Raw genomic sequence first — 26,438 nt, 5'->3', positions numbered from 1 at the left:
CTTTGTTTTAGAGTCTGTTTTGTCTGATACAAGTATGGCTACCCCAGCTTTTTTTGATTTCCATTTGCCTGAAACATCTTTTTCCATCCCTTCACTTTCAATCTGTGTGTGACCTTCCATCTGAAGTGAGCATCTTGCAGGCAGAATATACATTCCTTGAGATCATTTCCATAGCCTCTAGATGTGTGATGAATCTGAAGCTTGCCCCTCAGGATGAAGCTCCAGGGCAAGAAAATAGGCCTTTTTCAAGTTAAGACTAGGGGTGCATCTCATTCTGCTGTCTCTATGGTGCTCTGGGTGTGGTGGCCTGCCAAGAACTATCTCTCTGATTGTTGCAGACCCATAGGGCCCAGAAACACAATCCCACTGGCCACCATACCCAGGAGCTCAAAGGGCATCCCCTGTGTGGTCTGCACATGCCCACAAGCTTTGATAGCGCTGCAGGAGTGGTATAGAAGCAGGATGCTTGCCTGATGGCTTGGGCAGTGCTAGGGGAGCAGCACAGGAGGGGGCACTCACCCAGTAGCTCCAGCAGGGCCAAAGAAGCAGTGCAGGGGCTACACACATCCACCAGTGCTAACAGATTAGAAGGAAAGTACAGAAATGGCCTCCACTGGTGCCGGCACTAGCAAAGTAGAGGGGACAATGCAAAAATGGTGCTTGTCAGCACCTCTGTCCTCAACCTGAGTCCAAGCAGGTTACTGCCCCTCTAAATGCTATAAGATTAGCAAATGGGGTGCCTGGGTGGCTCAGTCGGTTGAGTGCAGACTTTAGCTCAGGTCATGATCTCGCAGTTTGTGGGTTCGAGCCCCACATCAGGCTGTGGGCAGACAGCTCAGTGCCTGGAGCCTGCTTTGGAGTCAGTGTTTCCCTGTCTCTCTGCCCCTCCCCCCCTTCTATCAAAAATAAATAAACATTTAAAAATTAAGAAAAAAAAGATTAGCAAATGAATCTCCCTCATGTATGGTCTAGGCAGTTTTCAAACTGTTGTTTTTGTACTGTGTCCCAGGGCAAGTGAGTTTGTGCATGAGCCCTTTAAGAATGGAACCCCTGTTCTCTGTGGGTCTCCTGGACATAGGTTTCATTGGTTTTCAAAAGCCAGGTGTTTTGGGGCCTTGTCTCTCCAGCACGGGTCCCAAAGGTTGAGGTGTCTGAGGTGGAGCACAAACTCCTAACTAATGAAGGAGAAGCTCCTTATTTGTAAGGTCCATTCTGATTGTGGGCTATGGCACCAGAAGTAGGGTTTTTGCAAGACCGCATCTTTCCTCTCCTACCTCTGTCCATGTGGTCGTTTTATCTTTTGTTGTGGAAGAGCTCTTCAGCTAGTTTGCAGGCCTTTTTTGGAGGGAATTTTCCCGTATGTAGCTGCAGGTTTGTTGTGTCCATGGGAGCAAGTGAGTCCAGGATCTTCCTATGACACCAACTATCCTTGTCTAACCACAAATCAAGTAAAGCATAGGGTAAATACATTTTTAGACACATAAGGACACAAGAGAATTTACCTTATGTGTCTTCTTTCTTACGAAGCTGCTAAAGGATGTGTTCCAGCAAAACAAGGGAGTAAATTAAAAAATAGGAAAATATAAACTCCAGGAAACAGGAAATCCAGCACAAGAGGGCCAAAGGGAAGTATCAGATGATGTTAAAGGAGAGTCCCAGCATGGTGGCCGGCTAACAGAGGGCTCCAGGGAAGGGTCTCTATGAAAAACTTGTGAAAACTAAAATCATAGTTTCTGAATTTTAAATAGAGATCTCATGTTTAAAAGAAATACATTATAAGAATATGTTCACCCGCCAGAGGCGGAGGCGTGTTGCACATCAATTCTTGACCAGAGAAAATCTCCTGACTTTTATTTACAGACAAGTACATCTGAAAATTGCTTTGTGCTTAGCTAGGCCTTGAGATGATTGGGCAGCAGAGAGGAACCCTGTGGTCCTCAGCAGGTCAGAAGTCAGACCGTATAACTAAACGTCAGCAAACTTAAAATGCACTATTGAAGGGGTGATGATAAGACACACCTCAAAGAGGTCTCAGCTATTTGTTTAGTAAAACATTTATTCTCTACAAGTCGTCACAATATTTGCCAAGGACAGTAAAACCTTTAAGATCAATGAAACAATCCTGAACTGTTCGCATCACTTTGTTAGTGGGTTAGTTATGGTCATAATTTCAGAGTGCATAGATCAAGTTCTGTTTATTGTGAAGGCTGGCTTCCTTTACACACCTTCCCCCCCAAGAAAAAGATATAAAAAGCTAACAATGTTTGAGCCTTTGAGAAACAACACCTAAGGGCATTTATTAGATCTGATGAAGCAGGTAGAAATAATTAAAAGCAGATATACAGAAAACTAAGGCATTTTTTAGAAATAGGCAATTAAATGCAGGAAAAACAAAAATTTGTTCAGTAAAGAAAATGTAATCATAATTTATAACTTACTACTAGGCTATGTAGTCAGCAATATTTATGTAGTTTAATAACGAAGTAAACGGGACACCTGGGTGGCTCAGTCAGTTGAGTGTACAACTTCGGCTAGGGTCATGATCTCACTGTTTGTGGGTTCAAACCCTGCGTCAGGCTCTATGCTGACAGCTCAGGGCCTGGAGCCTGTTTCAGATTCTGTGTCTTCCTCTCTCTCTGCTCCTCCCCTGCACACGTTCTGTCTGTCTGTCTCTCTCTCAAAAATAAAGAAACATTTTTTTTTCTTTTTAAATAATGAAGTAAACAGTATATTGTGTGGGGGTGGGGAGGGGTAAGTGGTGTGAAACTGTAACACAGAAACTATTTTCAAAGTGTGGACAGGGCTTAGGAAAACAAAGATAGGGAAGTACCCTGAGCTAGCAATAACAGGGGGTCATTGCCATTTCTAGGCCTGAATGTTCAAGGGCAAGGGGAGGGGCAATTATCAGAATCCCAGAGAGCAGCTGTACAGATAGGGCTGTCTGCCAGAAGGGGAGGAGGGGTCCTATCCAGAAGAATAAATATCTCATCTCCTTTACATCCCTCCAATCCAATCTCTTGTTGATGCCTCCATTAACCAGAGGCAACCCAAAGCCAGAGGATTAGGGAACCTGTGCACTTCATCCACAAAGGTCAGCCTCCCTGGGAACCGACTGGGTAAAAAGAGGTACATCTAGAAGAGGTAGACGGTGTTCAGCAGAGAGGTAAAACTTAATGACTAGAAAACAATAATGTCTAAAATTAACACATCAAAAAACAGTACCATTAGCCTGTTATTTAGAATTGAACTAGCCAACATTTTGAAAGTGGTTGCCTCTGGGTTGCCTCTGGAAAGCAGGAAAGCGATTGAGAGAAGGTGTACAAGAAAACACTGTTTTTCATGATCAAGCTTAGAATGATTAGAGTTTTTAAATATTTGTTTCTATTACTTGATTAGAAATAAAAAATAATAAAATATTGCAAAATGTTAAAAAAGACCAATAAAAAAAGAGAGAGAGAGAAAAGAAAAGAAAGTAGGCATAAAGGAGAAGAAAATGTACCAGCTTTGATTTTTGAATCTGCCCGTGGGAACCTAGGTAATCTTGTCACTGGGCCTCAATTCTCTCAGCTGAAAAGCAAAAAGAGTCCCTATCTCAGAGAGTGGTGGAGAGATTTGAATGACACAATGTGTATAAAACATGTGACACAGGATGAGTCCTTAGCTAATCAGAAGGGGGGATACCCAGAGCCATAAAGAGAGGGAGCAAGAATGTTAAAGTCGCTAAAAGACAGTATCTTTATACTTGATTGAGTTCTGTCTTTTACAGCTTCTCCTGAAACGTCAGCATCTAACAGAGTCTGGCTAATGTCAAGTGCTGGGTAAAAATCTGTGGAAGTGTTCTATCACAACACTGCTAGTGTTACTTTCTGCCTCTCTCCTTGATGTGATGTAATAGGACAAATCCAAGGGCCTTTTGATCTGTTTCTCAAGGTTTTACCTTGACCTTGACCTTGCAGTCAGTCTCAATCCCCTGATTTTTCCAGCTTACCTTCCCTGCAGCCCCTGCCTACCCCTTGCAGGCAGCCTCCTATGCCATGTTAATCCTTTTTGTATGTGGAGCTTCTCAGACTCATCCTCCATCCCTAAAGCTTCTCCCCCAGCCTAAGTATCAAGTTGTCTGCCCTCTGCACTTTGGAGTCTCTTCTGTGAGGTTGTGGAGCAAGTGGGGCTAACCCTCTAGTGGGGGAAGGTCCATTAGAACAGCTCTGCTGCTGATGTTCCACCAATGGCTTCACAGCAGGAAACGGAGGCCCAGCGGTGCTTTTCTAACACAGTGATGGCAGGATTGACATACCACAGATAACATGAGGATGGTAGGATTGAAGCACCACGGATGGTATGGAGAAGAGGCTCTTGTAGTTATGTCACAGGGTCAGTCAGTCCTGCCTTCACCTACTCACACTTGGAGAAATGCTCCAAGGAAGGATTCTGATGTCACCTTCTTGCTGCTCTCTGGCTGCCCACACGAGACACGATGGTCTGGCTGGAGAAAACAAAGTCCTTTGAAACTGGTATTTGTTAATAGTATTCACCAACGCGGGACACGTTTTTTGATGGCCTTTCAGTGAGCAGTCCTTCTTCATTGCTAACAGAGCCCTTAATATGGTAGTGACTCCTCCTTGTCAATGGCTGCCTCCTCTTTGCCATCATTGGTCCAGGAATATACATGTGTCCAGAGTCTACCTCCAGGAAAGATCTCTCTCCCTGATAAGAGAGCTGCAGGAAGAGGAGGCCTTTTGCTAAGGCCCTCCTTGCTTCCTGCCCAGGATTCCCAGGTGTGTGAGGCAAGACAACCCCCAGCTGAGGCGGCCATCTCTGATTGGAAGGTGGGATGTTGCTGACACACTGAAGATGGCAGAGGAGCAAGACAGAAAAAGCCACACCCTCAATGAGATCAGTGAGTCACAAAACTGTCCCTGGGCCCCTCCTAATGGTCTAAGCTATTACTGGATTTTCTGTCACTTGCAGCCAAAACAATCCTAAATGATGCAATGTGTATGCCATTAATAGAGATTAGAGAGTAAGTTTTGTCTGTTTCATACTGTCTGAGTGAGTGTGGGTGTCTTTTTGTTCAAAACTCAACTTTACATTGGTACTTGGGGGCATTCTTGCAATGACAACTATTAGGTCTGTGAGTGGAATCAAAAAACTTGTACCATCAAAAGAACTGACATAATCATGCCTCACATTCACAGCCCAGATACTGCACATTTTGATAGACCACAGGGTCAATGTCACTTGCCTTCTTCCTAAGGCCAACAGACCTGATGCTACACTACATTCCACAATTATGAGTTACATGGCTCCTATGACGCTGGGAGATGTCTTCTAGAGAGGCGTTCCAGGCTATGTGGAAAAAGAGGAACATATCTCCTACCTGCCACAATGACAACAGACACTACAGAGGTGGGACTCACTGGTGAGTCTTTTGAGGAGAACCAGAAACCCTGCCAGGTGCCATCTTGGCCTGTGTTTATAGAGAGATGTTGCCTGCATTCCATCTTTATAAGATAGAATAAGTAGTACCATAGAAAGCTCTAGAATTTTGCAGCAGGCTTTGGAATTGTCGATTTCCTTCATAATAGGTGGATAATAGAAGGCACCTATGTCTTTCAGAGGAGGAGTTAACGTGAAACAACACAGCCAACCCTCTAAGAATAATGGAGACAAGTTCTCAAATGTCAGTGGGCACAACAGTGACATAGAAAGTGTGTTTAAAATGCCACTTCTGACCCCCACACACAACTTTTCTCCCCCACAGTGAAGAAAATAACGTTGATCACTGCAAAACTTCAAGCGTGCTGAAAAGCAAAAAGAAAGACAATTAAAATCACCAGAAATCCCCCTACTCTGAGAAAATTCACCATGATAATGTTGGTGTCTGTCCCTCTGTTTGCCTTTCTGAGCATTTATATGCACCCACAAGCATTAATTTACAAAAAGTCAGCAAAAATGGTTATTATCCTAGATGCCCTTTTTATATATATAAAAAAAAATTCTTATTTATTTAGTTTGCCTTTCCTTCCCCAGAAAATCAGTGTTAACATTCTGGTATGTGTCCCTCCAGACTTTCCACTTGTTGACGGAACTACACTAAAATCACTGGAACAAAGACAGTATTATTTTTGTCATTATTTTTATATAAATATGTGACCATGTTATATACACACATCTCTCCTTCCTGCTTATTTAACTTAACACTTCACATCAATTAGTATAGCATTAATTCACCCTTTTAACAGCTGTATAATATTTCACAGCATGAATCACCACCATTTATTTGTTCATTGCCCCATCAAAATAAGTTTGAAATAAAGACCTAAATTTGAGACATTAAAACATAAAAATCCTAGGAAAGAGCATAGGCAGTAATTTCTTGGACATCAGCCAAAGCAACATCTTTCTGGATATGTCTCCTGAAGAAAGGGAAACAAAAGCAAAAACAAACTGTTGGGACCATGTAAAAATAAAAATCTTCTGCACAGCACAGGAAACAATCAACAAAACTAAAAGACAACCACTGAATGGGAAAAGATATTAGCAAATGATGTATCCAATGAAGGGTTAATATCCAAAACATATAAAGAACTTCTACAAATTGACACCCAAAAAACAAATAATCCAATTTAAAAATGGGCAGAAGACATGAACAGACATTTCTCCAAAAACGACATACAGATGGCCAACAGACCCATGAAAAGATGCTCAACATCACTCTTCATCAGGGAAATGCAAATCAAAAACCACAATGAGATATCACCTCACACCTGTCAGGATGGCTAAAATCAACAACACAAGAAACAAGTGTTGGTGAGGATGTGAAAAAAAAAAAAAAAAAAGAACCACTGTTGGTAGGAATACAAACTGGTGCAGCCACTGTGGAAGACAGTATGGAGGTTCTTCAAAAAGTCAAAAATAGAACTACCCTATGATCCAGTCACACTACTGCGTTTTTACCCAAACAATACAAGAACACTAATTCAAAGGGATACAAGCACCCCTCTGTTAACAGCAGTGTTATTCACAGTAGCCAAGATATGGAAGCAGCCTAAGTGTTCATCAACAGATGAATGCATAAAGAAGAGGTGTATGTATATACAGTGGAATATTATTCAGCCACAATGAACAAAATCTTGCCATTTGCAATGACATGGTTGGAACTAGAGACTATAATGCTAAATGAAATAAGTCAGTCAGAGAAAGACAACTACCATATGATTTCATACGAGAGAGAGAGAGAGAGAGAGAGAGAGAGAGGCAAACCAAGAAACAGACTTTTAATGACAGAAAACAAACTGATGGTTATCAGAAGGTGGGTGGGTGGGGGATAGATAAAATAGGTGAAGGGATTAAGGAGTACATTTGTCATGATGAGCACTGAGTAACGTATAGAATCATTGAATCACTATATTGTACACCTGAAACTAATATAACACTGTATGTTAACTATTTGGAATTAAAATTAGAAACTTACTAAAAAACAAGGTAAAAGGCATAAAATAAAATAAAGTAAAATAATAAAAAGTAAATGAAATGCTGATTCTGGGCCTCCACTCTAGAGCTTTGATTCAGGAAGTCTGGGCTCGGGCCCAAGAATCTCCTTTCGAAATAAACCCACATGGCATTCGGTAGAAGGCCCTCAGACCCTTTGAAAAACAGTTACAAATCACTGAAACCCACAGATTATCCAAAAACTTCCATTTTTGGCAAAGATCTTAACTCATCCCCTTTCTCCTTCCTTCGTGTTCTAATTTCGTCTATCAACTCTCTCCTTCGTCCCTGCCTTCCCTCATACCCACGCACCTCTTCCATCTCCAAATCCTAAACCAGAATTACTAAGATGTAGTGAGAACTCTGAGAGTTATTTTAGCACACCAGAATGTATGCTTCCAGAAGTCTGTATGAAGCACACACACTCTTCCTCAGGTAAGCTCACATACATCTACAGAGCATTTTCCAGGGGCAAGGAAACCAGTGGTGTCTCATTTCCAGGGGCAAGGAAACCAGTGGTGTCTCAATCCTTTCTGTTCTCCAAGACCCTCTTCTGCTTCTCTTGCCTCCATTTACCTTCACCATTTCATGACTGTCCTCGGGAGAATCCCACAATCCCTTACACTCCTCTTGAGTTATCCAACCCAGACCCAACCCCCACCCTCATTTTTCTTCACTCCCCCTCCCTTCTCATCTACATGCTTTCCTCTGTGGCCAATCTGATCGCAAAGTTCCAAATGTCTCCTTGCTATGGCTGACTCCTAAGTCTCTCTCCTGGTCCAAGACCTTTACACCAACCAACCACCCCACACCAGCACCTCCAACCCAACATGCCAAAACTCAACGCACTCCTCACCTGTGTTTCTGACACCCCTGGTTTCCCTGGTTCAAGACCTTGGAGTGATCTTTGACATTCCCTCTTGGCCCCACATTCCATCCTTTACCAATTTTTACTCACTTCTCCTTTCCTGTTTCTCTCTGTGTGTCCCTTTCTTTTACATCATGAGCTTTGTTTTTTGTCTTGACTTCAATCCTAGCCAAGGTTCTTTGGTTGCCAGAAAGAAATGACCAGTCAACCCGAGGGGATTATTAAAAGGCACAAGAGGATCTCACAGACACAAAAATGGAAATGCAGCTGGACACGGAGTTAGACTTGGAAGGCTTTAGGGATAAGGTTGTTGCTGCTTCCAGCTCCTTTTTCCCTCTCGGGCCATTTGGTGCTTCTGTGGATTCCTTTCTGTAGACTTGTGCCATTGTCCAGCTTGTCTTTACCTAGATTGTTTATGTCCCCAAATGATTGTCCCAACCCCTCATGTGCTCTGGAGACTAAATGCAGGCTCTGTCATTTGGTTCAAACTCTAAAGAGAGATTTGATGGACCACTAAACCAGCCAGCCAGGAGATTTAACCTCTAGACTTGCCACAAATCCAGCTTTGATTCCAGCATCTGAATTAGTCCAGGTAGAATTATGGGTGTTAACACAGGTCTCTAGGTGTGCTCCTTCAGCAGTGTCTATTGATGAGGACCATTCCCAGACAAAGGGGTTGTTTGAAATGTACCCCACAAAATTCTACCACAGTGGTTCCCGGAAGCTGGGTTACAAACTAGTGGCATGTCCCAACCAAGTTTTTACCTGTCTGTTATGAAATTATGAAATGCTAAAAGTAACAATTGTGTGTGGGTTACAAACTAGTGGCATATCCAGAACCAATTTTTTACTGGTCTGTTATGAAATGAGAAAAGTAACGTGTGTGTGTGTGTGTGTGTGTGCATGCACGTGAGCACATGTTGGGAAGAGGGATCATATATTATATAAGGTTTCAGATGTCCTTTTTGGAAAACACAGTCCTTTACACAGAGATAATGTCCTTTCTGCTTATAGAGGTTGACATGTTTTTGCACTTAAGAAACGGTAGTGGCTTAGACGGTTGTTGTGGCTGTTTGTGCCGTTATTTAGAAAAATAAAATGTTGGGATGCCTATCTCAGTCCCTTAAATTTGGGGGTAAACATGGCTGGCTCATGAAATCTGAATGTCTTAGAAACATTATACTGTGTCTTGACTATTTGAATAGCTTCCTACATGGTGTCTCTGCTTTCAAGATCTCTTTCCCACCTACCTTGGCCATCACTGTCAAGTTAATCTCCCTAAAATGTTTTTGAATATGTTTCCTTGTTGAAGTCTCCAAGGGCTTTGCAAGGATTATGAAATAAAATAGAAAGTCCTTGACCTCTAGAAACTAGTTCCAACCTGAGTTCCCAGCCCTTTCCCGATGCCCTCATCCACACCTGTCATGTGTTCCAGACAAGGCTCTTTCTTATCTTTCCTACCCCTGCCCCTTCCCACTGTCCTGCCCTACTTTCCAGCCTACCTCCATGAAGTCTTCTGGTACTCTGGGCTAAACTGAATCTTTCCTGACTCTGCATCCCTTTATTAAAATATTTATACATTCTTAGGACACTTATTACAATCTGTGCCACCATGTGATATTTGTGCATTTCCTATATACCCTACTAATTGTAAACCCTTGAGAACAACTACCAAGCCTATGGAGCAAGTGTGGGGAAGGTGGAGTCACAGCACACAGGATTCAAAGTGTGGCTCTGTTCAGTGTGATTTTCAAAATGCCACTTGACTAGTATGAACCTCCATTCAGTCATCTTTAAACTGGAGAGGATACTGCCAACTGCTCAGAGTCATTGTGTGGTAAGTGAGATCACCCATTAAAGTCCCCAGGCTGTAATCATTGATTAATAAAAATGGTGATTTTTTTTTCTTGCTTGAATACAGTGGACAGTCATAAAAGATTTGTCCAACTGAGAACCTCATGAATGAATACATCAAAAAGGAGGCCTATTTAGGGTCCAACAAGGGATCTCACTATAAAATTAATATTAACCTTTCTATGTGATTCATAATTTGCCTCTGGGGAAGTTTCCAGTAAAAGAGTTAAAAACATTTGAGCAGCACAGCACATGGGAAGAAGTGCCATGCTTTCCAAAGTGACCACCTCAAAGGACAACGCTCAGGTGAAAACATACATCTTGGCATGTTTTTGTTTTTGTTTTTGTTTTTAAATACAGCTCCTCTCCTTTGAGGCCACACCTCATAAATGGACCTGTTTGGTTTTGACCATCTCTCTGTCCTTTGCTCAACCTTGATAGACTGGCTAATGACCACCTAAGTTGCTCAAAATCGGGCAAAAGATTGTGAGATGTGGAAATATCTGGATGAACCATCTACTGCTGAACTTCCTGTTATGTAAAAATAAACATCTTCATGAAAGAAGTCACTTTTTATTACTTTGCTGCTAAAGACATCCTAGCTAACACAAACACAAGAAGTGATCTTACCCCGGTCTTTCATACCCAGAAATCAGGCTGAGGGCACAGAAGGTGTTTCAGGATGTCCACAGGGAGAAAGATAAGGGAGAAGAAGAACATCGGTAGTCCTTTGAGCCCTGTAGCTCTGCATCAGCCACTACTCTAAACTTCATACAGGCCTAATCTCCCGTGGACCTCACAGCATCCCTGGGAGACAGGTGGTCTTTCTGAGCCGTTTACAAGCAAGAAAACGAAAGTGCTGAGAAGTTAAATCAATTGCCCATGTTACACGGTCATCAAGTGGAACGGTGGGATTTTCTCCCAAGCAGGCAGGCTCTAGGGTTCACCTGGTTTATCACTAGTAACAGAAGGTCCCTCCAGATGCCATCACTTGGGGACAATCGGGTCTAAAAGGGCCCACAGTCTTCACTTTGGGGCTCACTCCAGGGGAGATGGTGAACTAGCCTGAAACGCCACAGGCACCTCGTCCACACCTCAAACCCTCCTCACGGCGTCCGTGCCGCACCCCTCTGTGAACCCTGGCTTCCTCCCTGCTCAGCCTCCAGCCCTGCCAAGTTCGTTGCCTCCCACCTCTTCTCCTTTGGGACCCGGGGTTCCCTACTTTCTTTCTCGCTGCTGTACACAGTCCTACAGCCTCCTCCTCTTCCTCCCTCAAGCCTGCTCTTGTAGACGCTTGTATCAAGTCCATGTGTCGACCCCTGGACATGCTCTAAAGGTGACACAGGGAGGTTGAGAAGAAAAATCAAAATAACTGACAACAGTTAGAAAAAAAAAGTGCAAAACCCCATATCCCTACTCAATAAACAGCCACTAAAATCATGGTAACTGTGCCTGATTTTAAAAGATGTGTTCAGGGGGCACCTGGGTGGCTGTCTGGTTGAGCGTCCGACTTCGGCTCAGGTCATGATCTTGCGGTTTGTGGGTTTGAGCCCTGCATCTGGCTCTCAGCTGTCAGCATCAAGCCCGCTTCAGATCCTCTGTCTCCCTCTCCTTCTGCCCCTCCCCTGCTCTCTCTCCCTGTCTCAAAAATAAACATTAAAAAATAGTAATAATAAAATAAAAGATGTGTTCAATTCCATACATTTAAAGCTCACATACATTATCGTTAAGATGTATTTAACACACTGTCTTTAATTAGAAAACTAAAACCTCACAAACACAGTAGCAATAGATTTAGAGGATTCCATTCTGAATATGGTCAAGGTAACAGAAAGTGCACTTTCCTACTTGACAAAGCACATCTCAGGGACATGGGTCACAGGATGACATCTCTTTGCTTCCATGACAATAAGCACTGATTAGGTTTCTGGTGTGTGCTGAGGCCCCAGGGAAACCAGCTAAGTGGTGCTTGGTAAGATGATGAGAGATTTCTCTTGCAGAGCTCCCCCTCTCCCCAAAAGGTGACACAGCACTTCGTAAACAATTATTACCACTGAGTGGAGGCACTGGGAAGTGGGGTGACACTTAGTGGCAGCAACCCACTGGGACTCGGAGCTTCTGCTACTCAGCTGTTTCTCGGACATCCTTCTTGTCTGTCTCTGTGGGTAAACCACTCTCCCTCCACACTACGCACAAAGAATGCCTCCTTGAGCCCCCAGGACACAGCCACTTCTCACTGTATCTTGTAGCCACCTGGCTCACTGTGTGATCCTTCATTCTCAACTTCACAAGGAAGACCATTCGCTTTATTCATCCTTGGGATCCTCACCCTCTCCTTCAAAACTCAACATTGCAGCTGGCCAAAGAAGCTACTGGAAGTCCGATGAACTAATGAGGCATGGAGGGATGGTAGAGTGTTCCGCACTGGTGAGAACTTTTTGTCCACTCAAGGACTTTGCTCACAGATGGTCTGTGTTCTCGTCCTCACCTCTCCCTCCCCATTTTGACTGTAAAGGAACATAGAGATGGAACGAGTCTCATCAATGATACAACATTCTTCCTTGGGTATTCCTTTCCTGCTGGGTAAAGCTTTTCAGAAACTGGCTTCTTGGCTTTTATGTGACCGGAAATTTTTGCAAGAACCAACTGTGGTTCTAAGGAAAGATTTCACTAAGCAAAGTGGAAGTCCTCCCATGGCTGCCTGCAGACTGCCAACAACTTCCCCTATGGCACCTCAGGAGAAGAGGAGGAACCCTAGTTGAGCACCAGGATGCTGACCTGCTATGCATCTTGCCCCACCCAGGGGAGAAATGTGTAAGAAGAAGGTCTGGGCCAAGAGCCCCAAGGCTTAGAGAGAGAGAGAGCTGCCAGAGGGCCTACCTTCACAGTTGCTGTTTCCCCTGCTTAGATGCCCTCCCCAGTTTCTTCACCCCCCAGACATTCAGTTCACTCCCTAAGGGAAAATTCTGTGCCAAATGTCACCTCCTCCAGAAAGTCTTCCAGGCATCCTTCCAGCCTGAATCAACCACCCTTTCCATCACTTTCCCCAGAAGCCTTTGTTTATAGCCGTATTATACTCTGTATATTGTTCTATATGTTAGCATTTTAGGTCTTTCTGTTGGACAGCAAACCTTTCGGGTCATTGATTGATATCTTAATCATTTCCTTCCCTCTGTGTACCTTTTTCCTCTCCAATCTTTCTCTCTGCCTTTCTCTGCCTCTCCATCTGTCTGTCTCTCTGTCTCCCTGTCTCTGTCTCTCCCTCTCTCTCTCTGTCTCTGTCTCTCTCTCTCTCTCTCTCTCACACACACACACACACACAGAGCATTGCTTGTCCCCAGAACTTTTTGAAAGAGCCTTTTGAGCAGCCCAGAGAATCTCTTCTCCACTTCCACAGGGAGGTGTGACTAATTCCCTCCAGTGCTTAAAGGGGAGAAGCGAGTTTCCAATTCTATCTGAAACATAAATACTGAGCTTAAGCCACACCAGTTCTGACCCCTTTTATGGCACAGGAAAATATTCCTCCTCTCTGGGACAGCTGCATTTTCCAAGTCACCTTTGAAAATAACACTCACATTCTAAAAAATTAGAGTAGCACTTTTTATTTTTATGTTTATTTTTGTAACTCACTTTATGACCATATTATTTGCTCACAATAATGAGACTCAGAGCCGTAATAGTGAAAACCAGAAAAGCCTTAGAGAAATATTATCCACCCCTGCCAATTTACAACTGTGGAAATCGAGGCCATGAGAGATAAGGTGACCTGCCCATGGTCACTCAGCCAGCTGGTGGCAGGGCCAGGACTTGGGCCAGGCCCCTGACCCCACAGAGTGCTTTGCTCTCTGATTGGGAGTTCAATGGACAGTGGGTTTTGTTTGGGGTTCTATTTTTTTTTAATTTTTTAAATATCTTTATTTTTGAAAGGGGGGGGGGTAGAGCAGAGAGAGAGGAGACACAGAATCTGAAGCAGGCTCCAGGCTCTGAAGCTGTCAGCACAGAGTCCAACACCCGCTGGAACTCAAGAACCAGGGGATCATGACCTAAGCCAAAGTGGGATGATTAACCAACTGAGCCTGGGTTTTCATTTTAAAAGCAGAATTGACCATGTCAAATTTTACAGCACTCTCAGGCCTCAAGGTTCAACTACTGGAATAGAGACAAGAGACTGGAAGGGAGGCACCACTTGCCTGCCTAAGCGGCAGAGCGCGGGCCCTGGGGCTTGGCTAGGAGCTGGGGCCTGCCACAGCATGCTCCGGGCTGCCAGTCCCCCACCCTGATCCTGCAGCGCCCTGCTGCCAGCAGCCCCGTCCTGCGGTTTGGACAGCTAGGCTGCGCTCAGTTACATGTGGGAATTCCCTGGTCTCCGGGGCGACAAAAGGAAAAGGGGGGATTGGATGCCCCTCTCCTCGCTCTGCAGAACAGCCCTGCTCCTGCCCGACCCAGGACCTGTGCCAAAGGGTAGCGAAGAAAAAAGAAGAAGAAGAAGAAGAATATAAACTGGACAAAAAGCGTTAGTGTGTGGTTGAAGTTTGGGGCTGGGGAGAGGGGGCGCCAAGAGCCCAGGCTCCAGGGAGGAAAGGGGAAAATGTTAGGGAAGGACCTAGAAAGAAGCGCCACCACGAATCAAGGAACCACGGGGGCTGAGGAGAGCTGGATCTGGGCATGAATGAAGGACTAACCAAGTAGTGACAAAGCCCGGGCTGCCTTCCCCTCCCTTCAGTCTGGAGCGACGCCTGCTTCACTTCATCCAGCCGAAAACTCCGCAGCCTGGGGGTGGGAAGGCGGAGCGAGTGGAGGGAGGGGACGGGCTCAGGTGGGCAGCTGCGCATGCGCAGACAGAGCTGCCGGCGCAAAGCCAGTGCCAACGTCTCAGAGCCCTTCTGGCCACCTCACTTCTCATCACCCCCTTACTCCCGGCTGGCCACCTCTTCTCCGAAGCAGACTGACTCAGTGCAGCCTAATCCTCCAACTCCCACCTGACATGCTTCTCCCAAAACACACCTGGGAGAGCGATGACCTCACTACCTCTTTTCACCGAAATCCCTCCCTTCTGTAACCACGTCTGTAACCACGTCTGCGTCTGTGCTCAGACCAGCCCCTGTAGACTCGTGGCTCAGTTCCGCCTATGCCTGCAGGGGGAATTGCAGAAATTCACCACCTCCCACCTTTCTTCCCCACTCGGAGTCACTGTTTAATCCACGTGGATGCTGGGCCCCTTCGCTGCCACCTCTCCCCGAGAGCATGTCACCCTGACAGCTCCTGGAATCAATACAGAACCCACACCAGGAGGCTGCTGGGGTTCCTCAGGGTTACCGGAAGCTTGTGACAGAGTGGTCATCACCGCCTGCATGCTCAAGATGTCCTCTTAATCCTTAGCTATGACCGTGTTCTTTGTTGGGGGAAAAAAAAGTCAAACGATATTATTCTTCAATATAAACTTTTTTTCTTTAATTTATTTTTAAGTTTATTTTTTTGTTTTGAGAGACAGAACACAAGCAGGGGAGGGGCAGAGAGAGGGAGAGACAGAATCCCAAGCAGGCTCCGCACCGTCAGCACAGAGTCCAATGCAGGGCTCAAACTCACCAACCATGAGATCATGACCTGAACTGAGATCAAGAGTCAGACAATTAACCGACTGTGCCACCCAGGTGCCCTTCTTCAATATAAAATTTAAAGGGAAAAGATTTGAGGGAATACCAAGGGACGGTGATGGGGTGGGAGGGGAAGGAGGTGGAAATGAGGCTATGGGGGAAGTTTTAGTCAAGGTGCTATTCAGAGAGGGCAGTGGAGAAGGGCCTGCTTGGAGACAGCCGTTCTGAGGCTATAGAGTGGCACCTGGAAAACCAGGCCAGCCCTGGGGATGGGGGGCTGCCTCCCATAACATCAGTGCAGGGATCCCCTTGGGAACTGAAGGGCGAGGCGAGGCTTGCCCTGAAGGTGAGTGTGGTGGCTGACAATGGAGACCATTGTGCACCAGGCCTGATGCTTTCACACTTTCTCATGTCCAGCACAGCACCCACCCACCTGGCTCCTGGGACTGTGGCAAACACCGATACACAAAAAAGAAACCACAAACCCCCATGGTCTCTCCACTGAGACTGCAGAGGCCCCACGGTCCGGCCAGGATGCAGAAACATCCTTCATTGGAATGTAGCTCAGAGGAAGCACCTACTGGGCATTGCTGGTGTTAAATTAGCATGCACGTGCTGGTGCTCATACAGGAGGCAAAGCGAGCTGCTCTGGTCCCAGGAACTGGGGCAGAGGGGGCTGGGAAGAACAGTGACTCAGGATATGCCAGGGCCTTTCACTACAACCCGATCAGGTCTAAGTAATACCCTCATTTTACAGACAGGGAAACTGAGGCTCTATGAGCCTCATGACAACCTTGCACAGTACCTGGGGCATCTGAGATTTGAACCCCTTCTCTTTGCATCACCCATGCTGCCCTCCAGAGGGCTCAGCAGGCAGCTTCTAGAACTGTGTGGGAAGAAGGTGGGAAGGAAGGCCAGAGCCACCTCTGGTTCACAGCTCCTTCACTATTCCCACCCCGACTCGGGCAAGGGAAACCAAGAGAGTGCAGAATCTTTTCCTGGTGCCCAACACACCCAGGACACGCCCAGGACATGTCCCAAGGTTGCGTGGAGGCTTCTCTGGTGACAGCATCAAGGCCAAGGCCAGAACCAAGTATCTCACAGTGCTGAGACACACAGTGGAGCCAGGCTCCTCCTTCGGGGCAGGAGAAAATGCAGCAAGATGACGCACGAGGCTGGGCTGTCTGAGGAAACTGGGTGGTTTCAGTTCACACAGGTTTGGGGAGGCACCAACTAGTTTCAGTTCAGGACCAGCCAGGTGGGGAGGGAGCCTCCCTCCACAGTCTGGCTCAGTCCCGATGCACGATGCACAATTCCAATGCGCTTAGGGGAGGCCAAACCAGCCCATCCTGATCAAATGTCTCTGAAGGGTCTGTTCTCCTAGGAGACCAAGTGCCCCCTGGCAGAGGGGGAGGGGAGGCTCTTGGTTTGACCTTTAATGTCCTGCAAACTGGATCCTTTTTGTGTCTCCCTGGAAGCCTCTCAGACACAAGAAGGGCCATTTCAGAGTGCAGGGGAGCCACAGAAGGTCCCGAGGTTGATGCCAGACTGACGGAGTAAAACTGGAGCACGCGATCCTAGAAGGAACTCATCTGATTTCTTATCTAAGAATGTGGGAGGAGAAGGAGGCAGACTAAGCATGGAGTATCTAGCTGGCCAGGTTTTTGTTTTAATTTTTTTTTTTTTTTTACATTTATTTATTTTTGAGAGACAGAGAGAGACAGAGCGTAAGTCGGGGAAGGACAGAGAGAGAATGAGACACAGAATCCGAAGCAGGCTAGCTGGCCAGGTTTCTAGGACAAGGGGCAGGGGATGATGAGGTGCAGGCCAAGGTCAGCATGAGGTGTGTGCAGCCCTGGCTGGGTGGAAGTCCTGCTGTCAACAGGAACCCACCTTCTTGCTCATCTTCGTCTGCTGCTATTAAAGAGCCTGTGGTATCCATAGAAACTAAAAGAGCCCAGTCTGAGGGTTGGAGATCCTCCTGCCCCTCTTTCTCTTTCTCCGTTCACCCTCTCATCTCTCCCATTGCCCTGCTCCCCCCTTTTTCCTTCCTCCACATCTCTGTGTTCCCCTGGAATGCTCCCCACCCGCATTCACCTATCCCTACCTCTCTCACATCCCAGCTCATGTCTGTTTAAAATGATGACCCACTTTGGGGACACTCTGCTGTGCTAACTCAGGGCCTCTCAACCTTGGCCGCTGTGGCACAAACTGCCAATTGACCCTAGTAGTCTGTTCTTTTAGCTAATTTTTAAAAAACTTTTTCACTGTATATTTATTTTCCAGAGACAGAAAGAGACTGAGTGTGAGTGGGGGAGGGGCAGAGAGAGAGAGGGAGACGCAGAATCAGAAGCAGGCTCCAGGCTCTGAGCTGTCAGCACAGAGCCCAACACGGGGCTCAAACCCATGAACCGTGAGGTCATGACCTAAGCCAAAGTCAGACTCATAACCGACTGAGCCACCCGGGGGGGGCCCAGGGCCCCTCTTTTAGCCAGTTTTTAAATGGTCATAAGACCACCAAGAATAAAGATGACACTTTGTATCTATGTGTGCTGCTAGGACTGAGTTCTGGCCAAAGGGAGGTCAGCAAGGGTGTCATGTGCGAACTTTCCTTTCATCTTCCTTGTTAGGTATAGGGACACGATGGCTGGAACTCATGCAGACATTTGGGCCTGTGGAATATATCACAGCCAGTTTATGTATCTTCCGGATCTACTCAAACAAACTTTCTCTGCTCAACGCCACTAATAATCCTCTCAGAGGATCACCTGACCTCAACCACATTCTTGTAAGTCGGAGAAGGGTTTGGATTTTCTAAAGGGAGGCCAGTTGAATTCCATGCCATCTTGTGGCAGAGGTAAGGGTGCCGTGACATTTCACCTGCTTGGCGGGGCCGGGCCCATTGTTGTGGATGTTCCCGATTCCTCATGTTGCCTGCAGGTACAGCCCAGCAGCACATTACTTCATGCCTCCCATCACATCCCTTTCACCTCCTGCCCCAAGGCTTCCCTGTTGCTGCTGAGGAGCAAGACACCAGAGGACCTGCTTACCTGAGCGGGGACACTGTCCTCCAGGCCAGGCTCTGTTGTGCCCTGGATGAGATGGGCAGGTAGAGAGCCCCACTGACTCCTAGTCACTCACTGGGCTCTACATTCCTGGTTCTGCCGCTGTTTGGAGATCTGGCTTTCCCTTGAAGGAGATGCCAGACAGTAGCACCTCGAAGTCCAGGGACCCTGCGAAAGTCAACTTTGACCAAAGAGGACCAGTCAGACAAATTTTTCTCCCTTCCTCCTCCCACATTTCCTGGTCCAAGCCCCAATCGACCTTTCTGGAAACATCCCACAAGACCCAACAGTTGGCTGCATTTGCCAAAAGCTGTGATGAACTTAGTGATGCAGTCCTTTGTAGTTCACCCTGTCCACCTCTGCCTCACTCTCCTTCCCCCTCCATCTTGCTTCCTGGGGCTGTACTCTCCAATAAAGTGTGAGTGCCTTTGCTTTTGCCTCAAGCTCTGGTTTCTGGGGAACCTGGGCTAAACTAGGGAGACACATGGGGGATGGTAAAGAAGCAACGTGGAGGGATCCAAAGCCCTGAGGACTGTGAGACTGGCATCCCCATCCTGGCTGCACACTCTCAGTTTTTATCTGACAAACAAAGATCTACCGTATTTAAGCTACAACTATTTTGGTGGGTTTTTGAGTGTGTGGTTTTTTTTTTGTTTTGTTTTGTTTTGTTTTTTTTTGGTCACTTGCGACCTTCCCCTAATAAATGCAGCTGCTCATGACAACCACTTCTGAGCTCCAATTCCCTGGAGCAGTGCATAGCCCATCATTAAAATATTTGTGTCCCTCTCTCTTCATATTTCACTGTCACTGGCGTTGACTTATTTTGATCCACACAGCACTCCTATGAGGCAAATGGAACAGGTATAATTATTCCTTTCCATTTGCCACCTTTCCCACCCAACTCCCTCTTAAAAGGATAAGGAGGGGGCGCCTGGGTGGCGCAGTCGGTTAAGCGTCCGACTTCAGCCAGGTCACGATCTCTCGGTCCGTGAGTTCGAGCCCCACGTCAGGCTCTGGGCTGATGGCTCGGAGCCTGGAGCCTGTTTCCAATTCTGTGTCTCTGCCCCTCCCCCGTTCATGCTCTGTCTCTCTCTGTCCCAAAAATAAATAAAAAACGTTGAAAAAAAAATTAAAAAAAAAAAAAGGATAAGGAAATGGTACCTCTTAGAAGTATAGGATTTGCCTAATGGTGAGAACTAATAAGAGAAAATCTGGCTTGCAGGCCATTAAACCAGACTGCACCACCATTTCATCCCTACCCTTCAGAGGTCACACAGCTGGGGAGTCGGCAAATCTCCTGTTCTCCTTCCAGGCACACCACGGACTGCCTTTCCTTCCCCCTTGAAGTTAGAAGTGGCCTCGTGTCTGACTGAGGCCAAAGCAATGCCTGCAGAGGTGGTCTGTATGCAGAAAGAAGCTCTAGAAAACAGCGATGATTCACCAGGCATTTTTTTTTTAATGTTTATTTATTTTTGAGAGAGAGGGAGATACAGCATGAGTGGGGGAGGGGCAGAGAGACAGGGAGACACAGACTCCGAAGCAGGCCCCAGGCTCTGAGCTGTCAGCACAGAGGCTGACACAGGGCTCGAACTCACGAACCGCTTGCTCATGACCTGAGCCAAAGTCTGACTCTTAAGCGACTGAGCCACCCAGGTGCATTGGTTTTACATCTGGCCTGGGGACCAGTAGACCCAGGGAAGGTGCTTACTCTGAAGGCCCAGGTATGGAGCAGGGCCTCAGCCTGCTCACAGTGGACATGTAATGAGAAAGAGAAATAAACCTTTCAGATTTTAAGCCACTGAGATTGGGGGATGCTTGTTCACTGCACCATAACCCAGCCCAACCTGACTAATACACGCATTAAAGGGGCAGGTCGCATCCAGAGATTTGGGCTCATTTGGATTTGTTTTCAGAGGGGACAAATCAAAGCCAGTATTATTAAAATGTCAAAGATCTCAAATTCTGACAACTCTGAGATCCTCAGGAGGTTGTGTCTGTTAGTTGAAGCATTTGTAGAGAGAGTTCTGGAAAACCCTGGAGATGAAAGCCAAGGACGTGCTTCCATCTCAGCGCTGACAGGCCTGCACCACACAGAGCCATTTCCGGGTTTCTACTGTCAAATGCAACGGCTTCCCTGCCGTAACCGATGGTCGGGTTAGACCTTCTGACTGCCCAGAATGAGTTTTTAAAAACTGTTTTTGTACCTTGCGAGGAATTTATAGTTTTATCCTTGAAAAGAGACAAGCGGCCCAACAAGGGCAATGAATATGTCTCGTGTTCTCCAATTCCATGAAGAAGCCTTCCCCTCGGAACCCCATCAACTCCTGGGCCATTCTGCCCCCTGGGTGGAGAGAGCTGGAAAAAGGAGAAATGGATCCATTCCTCTTTAATTTTTTTTTAATGTTTATTTATTATTGAGAGACAGGGAGAGATAGAACACGAGCAGGGGAGGGACAGAGAGAGGGGGAGACACAGAACCTGAAGCAGGCTCCAGGTTCTGAGCTGTCAGCACAGAGCCCGATGTGGGGCTCAAACTTACAAACCGTTAGATCATGACCTGAGCTGAAGTCAGTCACTTAACCGACTGAGCCACCCAGGCACCCCTTAGATCCATTCCTCCTTAAAACCCCTCAACCTATCTGGAACCAGCACAACTCCCAGAAAAAGAGTCCACAGATTCCCTTTCCAGTGACTATGGACGTATCTGAGGATGAGAAGAGAGAATCTGCCTCCATGGGGAGCCAAGCAGCCCAGCACAAGCCCGCCCTTTCTTGTGAAGCCATGCCAACATCAGGGTTTCATTTCCTATCCAAACCCTTGGCCCAGGAGTATTAAACACTTTGAGAAGGACATGGAATCATCACTCAAAACAGTAAGATGCCAGCTTCTTTTGAGCGCGTGATCTTTGTGAAAGCTTTGTGCGCAGCAGCTCTATTTGGAGCTGACACTGGCCCAGCCCAGAGCCCCTGGGGCAGGTGTCTTCCTGCCCAGCCCCTGTGCGTCACTTTCTCATTGTCTGCACACCTTCTCCTGTCTCTCTCTGCAGCCCCTGAGGGCTCCTGCAAGCCCTCCTTCATGCAGCAGCTTCCAGTCACTTAGCTCCATCCTGGCCACAAAATCTCTACCACTTAATTACATAACATAACGAGTGATGTTTCATTGTCCCACCTTATGGTAAATCACACGGGACAAGAATCAAGCCTTGTTTCCTCTTATTTCCATGCTCTCCTCCCCACAAAGATTTTGCTGGGGTCCTGATAGTTATTCACCAAGTACTCTTTCTGCTTCGTTTCCCGTGGAGGTTGAACCCAAGGCTATTTTCTAATCTTAATTTTTTAGAATAGATGTCAAGGGTCAAAGCATCAACAACCTACTCTACGCAAAATAATTTTTCTAGGTATTGTTTGCTGCCAAACACCAGTTCACCAAAAGACTCTAAACCTATTTCTTTTGGGGGGGATGAAATGACCCACATGCCTCTGAGTCCTTGGCACTGAAAGTGTTTTGCAAGCTTATCTGAGTGTCCAAGGAAAATTAAAAGATCTTTCCAAGACTAAAAACATCAAAACTGACCAAAATTCAGAAAATCTCTGAAAGAAAAGCCCACACACAGTTCCACTACCTCTGTCCTGAGCCACTGTCATCTGTCATCTCTCAGCTGGATTATCGTGAGAGATTCCGAGTTTGTGTCCTGCCTGACAAGGTTACTCCCCATTTTCTACCTGGGATAGTTGGCTGGTATGATGTGTTTGCTCTACAATACAAATTTCACTGGGCAAGACCCCTCCTGAAAATCTGTCGATGGTATCCAAATTCCTTAGCATATCATATAAGACCCTCACCACTTGCTCCAACCCCAACTCCCACCTTCCCCTCCCCAGAGACCAAGATTTATTATAGGACTTTGGCAAATGTCCTGGGCTCTCTGACCTGGGGTCCTTATACTTCACACTTTACTCGGCTGGAATGCACTCGCATGCCCTCTTTTCTTACACTCCATCTCCATTTAGAAATCAGCTGCCTCCCTTGAGCCTCTAGAGCTTCCAAGACAGAGTTCAGAGCACCCACTTCCTCCCAGGTTATCACACTGACCAGGGAAGCCTGCTTCCTCACCAATGCCTCTCCTTAGACAGAGGGCTGGACACAGTAGAGGGACAACCTCTAGCCCATATTCACCCAAGTGGGCACATCCAGTCTCCTGTACCACTTTCACTCTTGTCTCCTTCTTTGGGGAAAAGGAGTATTGGGGGGAAGAAGAGCAGTCAGCTCAAAAGTAAAGGTAATTTTCAGTAAAGTAAAAAAAAAAACAAAAACACAATACAAGAAACAGTAAGAAAGAGAAAATAATATCACCAAATACATTAGGTGGACTTACGTCAATGCACAGTTGAGTTATCTAACTGGGCTGAACCATAAAGAGTGTTTGAAAAAGAGATAGATATGATTTCAGTAGTGCCAGGAATTCTGGGCACTAGAGGAAAATGGGACATGTCAACTCCTGCCCCTCAGTTCAGGGCAGGAGGGTGGACTGTCTTGGTCTGCAGACTATCAGGGCAGCTGGAAGGCCACTGACAACTCTTCTACTCTTGGGTTGCCTGTTAGTCTCAGACTCTCATACCCTATTTGAAAAACTATTGCCTCCAGATTTTATTTATTTTTATTTTAACTACATTAATCATTTGTTGAATTATGTTCTACATCAGACCAGACCAGTGCTTTCTTGTGTGTGAGGTACAGTGGATCATGGAGACTCATGTGCATTTCATGGGGGAATACCAAGAATATGCCTTTTTAAAAAATGTTTATTTATTTTCAAGAGACAGAGTGTGAGTGGGGAGGAGTAGAGGGAGGGGGACAGAGTATCCAAAGAAGGCTCTGCACGGACAGCAGCAAGCCCAACAGGGGGCTCAAACCCACGAACTGTGAGATCATGACCTGAGCCAAAGTGGGAAGCTCAACCAGCTGAGCCACCCAGATGCCCCAACAAGGATATGCCTTTAAATGAAAAAGTGGATGAAAGCTTAGTGTGCCGCATATTGAAGGCCTCCTCACACCACCTAGAAATTGCCTGGCCCATCAGCTACACCAACCAGGAGGCTCATGAGGACAGTAAGTGTGTTCATATAGTTCCCTGTGTTTCCAGATTCATACTGGGGGTTCATACTAGTCTACTATGTTTAATAATACATACTAGATGCTCACAGTAACATCTATTTAGAGTTGAAATTTTTGTTGCTTGAATGAGATAGTTAATTACAAAAGGATGAGTAAATCAATGGAGGAATAAAGTCAAAGAGAGATAAAGAATTGAAATCCAAATTATAAGCCAAAAGGAGGCTTTGAAGTGTGATGGAGGTTCTGTTAACATTGTGGAAGGTAAGAAATGCTGCTGTGAGCCTGGCTGGAAACAGGTACTTGGGTGACAGTGTAAATAAAAAGTATTTAATTGCATCAAATGTCACAAGGACAAGAAAAAAATCAGAGATAAATACAGCAGACCTGCTCTACCCCATTAAATTATTAGCATCAGAAATAAGCACAAAAACAAGACATTCCTCACCCAAACTGTCTTGCTCCATAGCTACTAACCATTTGGTAATCATCAAGGTGTCAAGACAAAAATTTTCCATCTAGTCCTCAAAACCTGCAGGATCAGAAACCACTCCAGGTGTTTCAAACAGAAGGAATTCAATATAGGGAGTGATCAAGATCAACAAAATATTGGAAGAGCTGAGAAAATGAGGAGAAAAGGTAAGGTTATCCAGAGATAAATAACAGGAATCTGCTACCAAGTCTAGGGCTGAAGTCAAAGATTAAAAGTAGGATCACCAGAGCCCACAGGGCTGCCCCCAGTGGCTGCTGGAGTGCCTGCCCCTCACCACCCACCACTGCAGCATGCAGCAGGCCAGGACCCCACACTCAGCTGATGTAGTGGGAGCTCAGACCCCAAGCTCTCCTCCTGAGGCTGCCACAGTTGTTGAAAGTGCACTGCCTGGGCAGGAACCAAAAAGCCCCAATTTTGCTGCCACTGCCACTTCCAGAGGCAACAAGACAAAAAGTCTTGTCTCCTTCCAATCACAGGACAACACCTGCCATGCAGACACTGACAGGACCCGAAATGACAAGAGAATCTGGACAATGTAATTTGCAAACTTCAGCTTCTGCACTACAGAAGGGAGCACAAAGGGGTAGGAACAGAGAGAAGTGGGACAGGTCCTGGGCACAACCATAGTGTGGGGGTCTCCAGGTTCTGTGCAACAGATGAGAATGTGTGTGCACACATGTGTACACCAGTATAGGTAAAGGTGAGTGCACACACACACACACACACACACACACACCTGTGTCTGAGAGGCAAGGGATTATTATTAAATTTACATGCTCCTGGTTCAGTCTAGACATGTCTCAAAACAACTGCTTCAGTTATGTCGTTGGGCTAAATAATAGCATCCTAACCACCCAGGGAGATGTGTTGCCTCAGTCTAGAAATCACTACTCATTAACCCAACTCCCATGGGCCAGCTGGTCCTTTCTGGGCCTTCCAATAGCTCAAGCGGAGGAAGCATGAGTGTTCCCTATGCTCACGAGGAGTGAACACACAATTCGTCACTCCCAGTTCCCAGAGCACTTTTACTATTAAAAACAAGCTGAATAATGGTATATTCAAGGGAATATACCCCTGCACAAGCAGGGAAGGGACAGAAAGAGAGGGGAACAGAGGATCCAAAGTGAAGCAGGCTTTGGGCTGACAGCAGTGTGATCCCAAAGTGGGACTGGAACTTTCAACCATGAGATAGATCATGACCTGAGTGGAAGTCAGATGCTTAACCCACTGAGTCACCCAGGCACCCCTCCTCCCAGTACACCTTTGAACCTGAGAACATCCAAGAGAAATTTCTCCTCTGGAGACTTTAAATTAAGATACATTTTGGGGCACCGGGGTGGCTCAGTCAGTTAAGTGGCAGACTTCGGCTCAGGTCATGATCTCACAGTCCATGAGTTCGAGCCCTGCGTCGGGCTCTGTGCTGACAGCTCAGAGCCTGGAGTCTGTTTCAGATTCTGTGTCTCCCTCTCTCTGACCCTCTCCCGTTCATGCTCTGTCTCTCTCTGTCTCAAAAATAAATAAACGTTAAAAAAAATCATTAAATTAAGATACATTTTGAAATAATAAGAAATTTTAAGTAATATGAATAAAAATATTATTTTTATAAATATTTTTAAAATCCCTCCCTAGAAATCTTTCTAATGACAAAGATGAGGGCACTAAATGGTCTCCTGAGGATTTTTATTGTGCTTTCTTGGTTTGGTTTGGACTGGGGTTTTGGGAGGGGGCTCTCTTGTTTCCTTTTTTTTTTTTTTTCTTATTTTGAAATAATTCCACATTACAGAAAAGTTGTAAGAGTAGTACAAAGAACTACCATATCCCCTTCACCCAGATTACCCCATTTGCCCCCTCTCTCTCTTTCTCTTTCTCCCTTCCTCCCTCTCTCCTCCCCCCGCCCCATCTCCATTGGTTCCCCTTCTGAACTATTTGGAAGCAAGCTGTAAACCTGATGCCCCATCCCT

The 26,438-nt window shown here is 46.0% G+C and overlaps 1 long non-coding RNA gene across 1 annotated transcript in view; it reads right to left on the bottom strand.

Annotated features, from left to right (window-relative positions):
• LOC131513829 (uncharacterized) overlaps nt 1-26,438 on the bottom strand; it is a 49,335-nt gene that overhangs the window by 6,841 nt on the left and 16,056 nt on the right. Inside the window, exon 2 of the long non-coding RNA XR_009262815.1 lies at nt 18,858-19,053. This is a non-coding gene — a long non-coding RNA (uncharacterized LOC131513829). The remainder of the gene's footprint in view (nt 1-18,857; nt 19,054-26,438) is intronic.

This window comes from Neofelis nebulosa, chromosome 6, assembly GCF_028018385.1.
Source record: "Neofelis nebulosa isolate mNeoNeb1 chromosome 6, mNeoNeb1.pri, whole genome shotgun sequence".
In the NCBI taxonomy this organism is placed as follows: domain Eukaryota; kingdom Metazoa; phylum Chordata; class Mammalia; order Carnivora; family Felidae; genus Neofelis; species Neofelis nebulosa.
The sequence above is the reverse complement of the archived record's forward strand: the minus strand, read 5'-3'. Positions and strand labels throughout refer to the sequence as shown.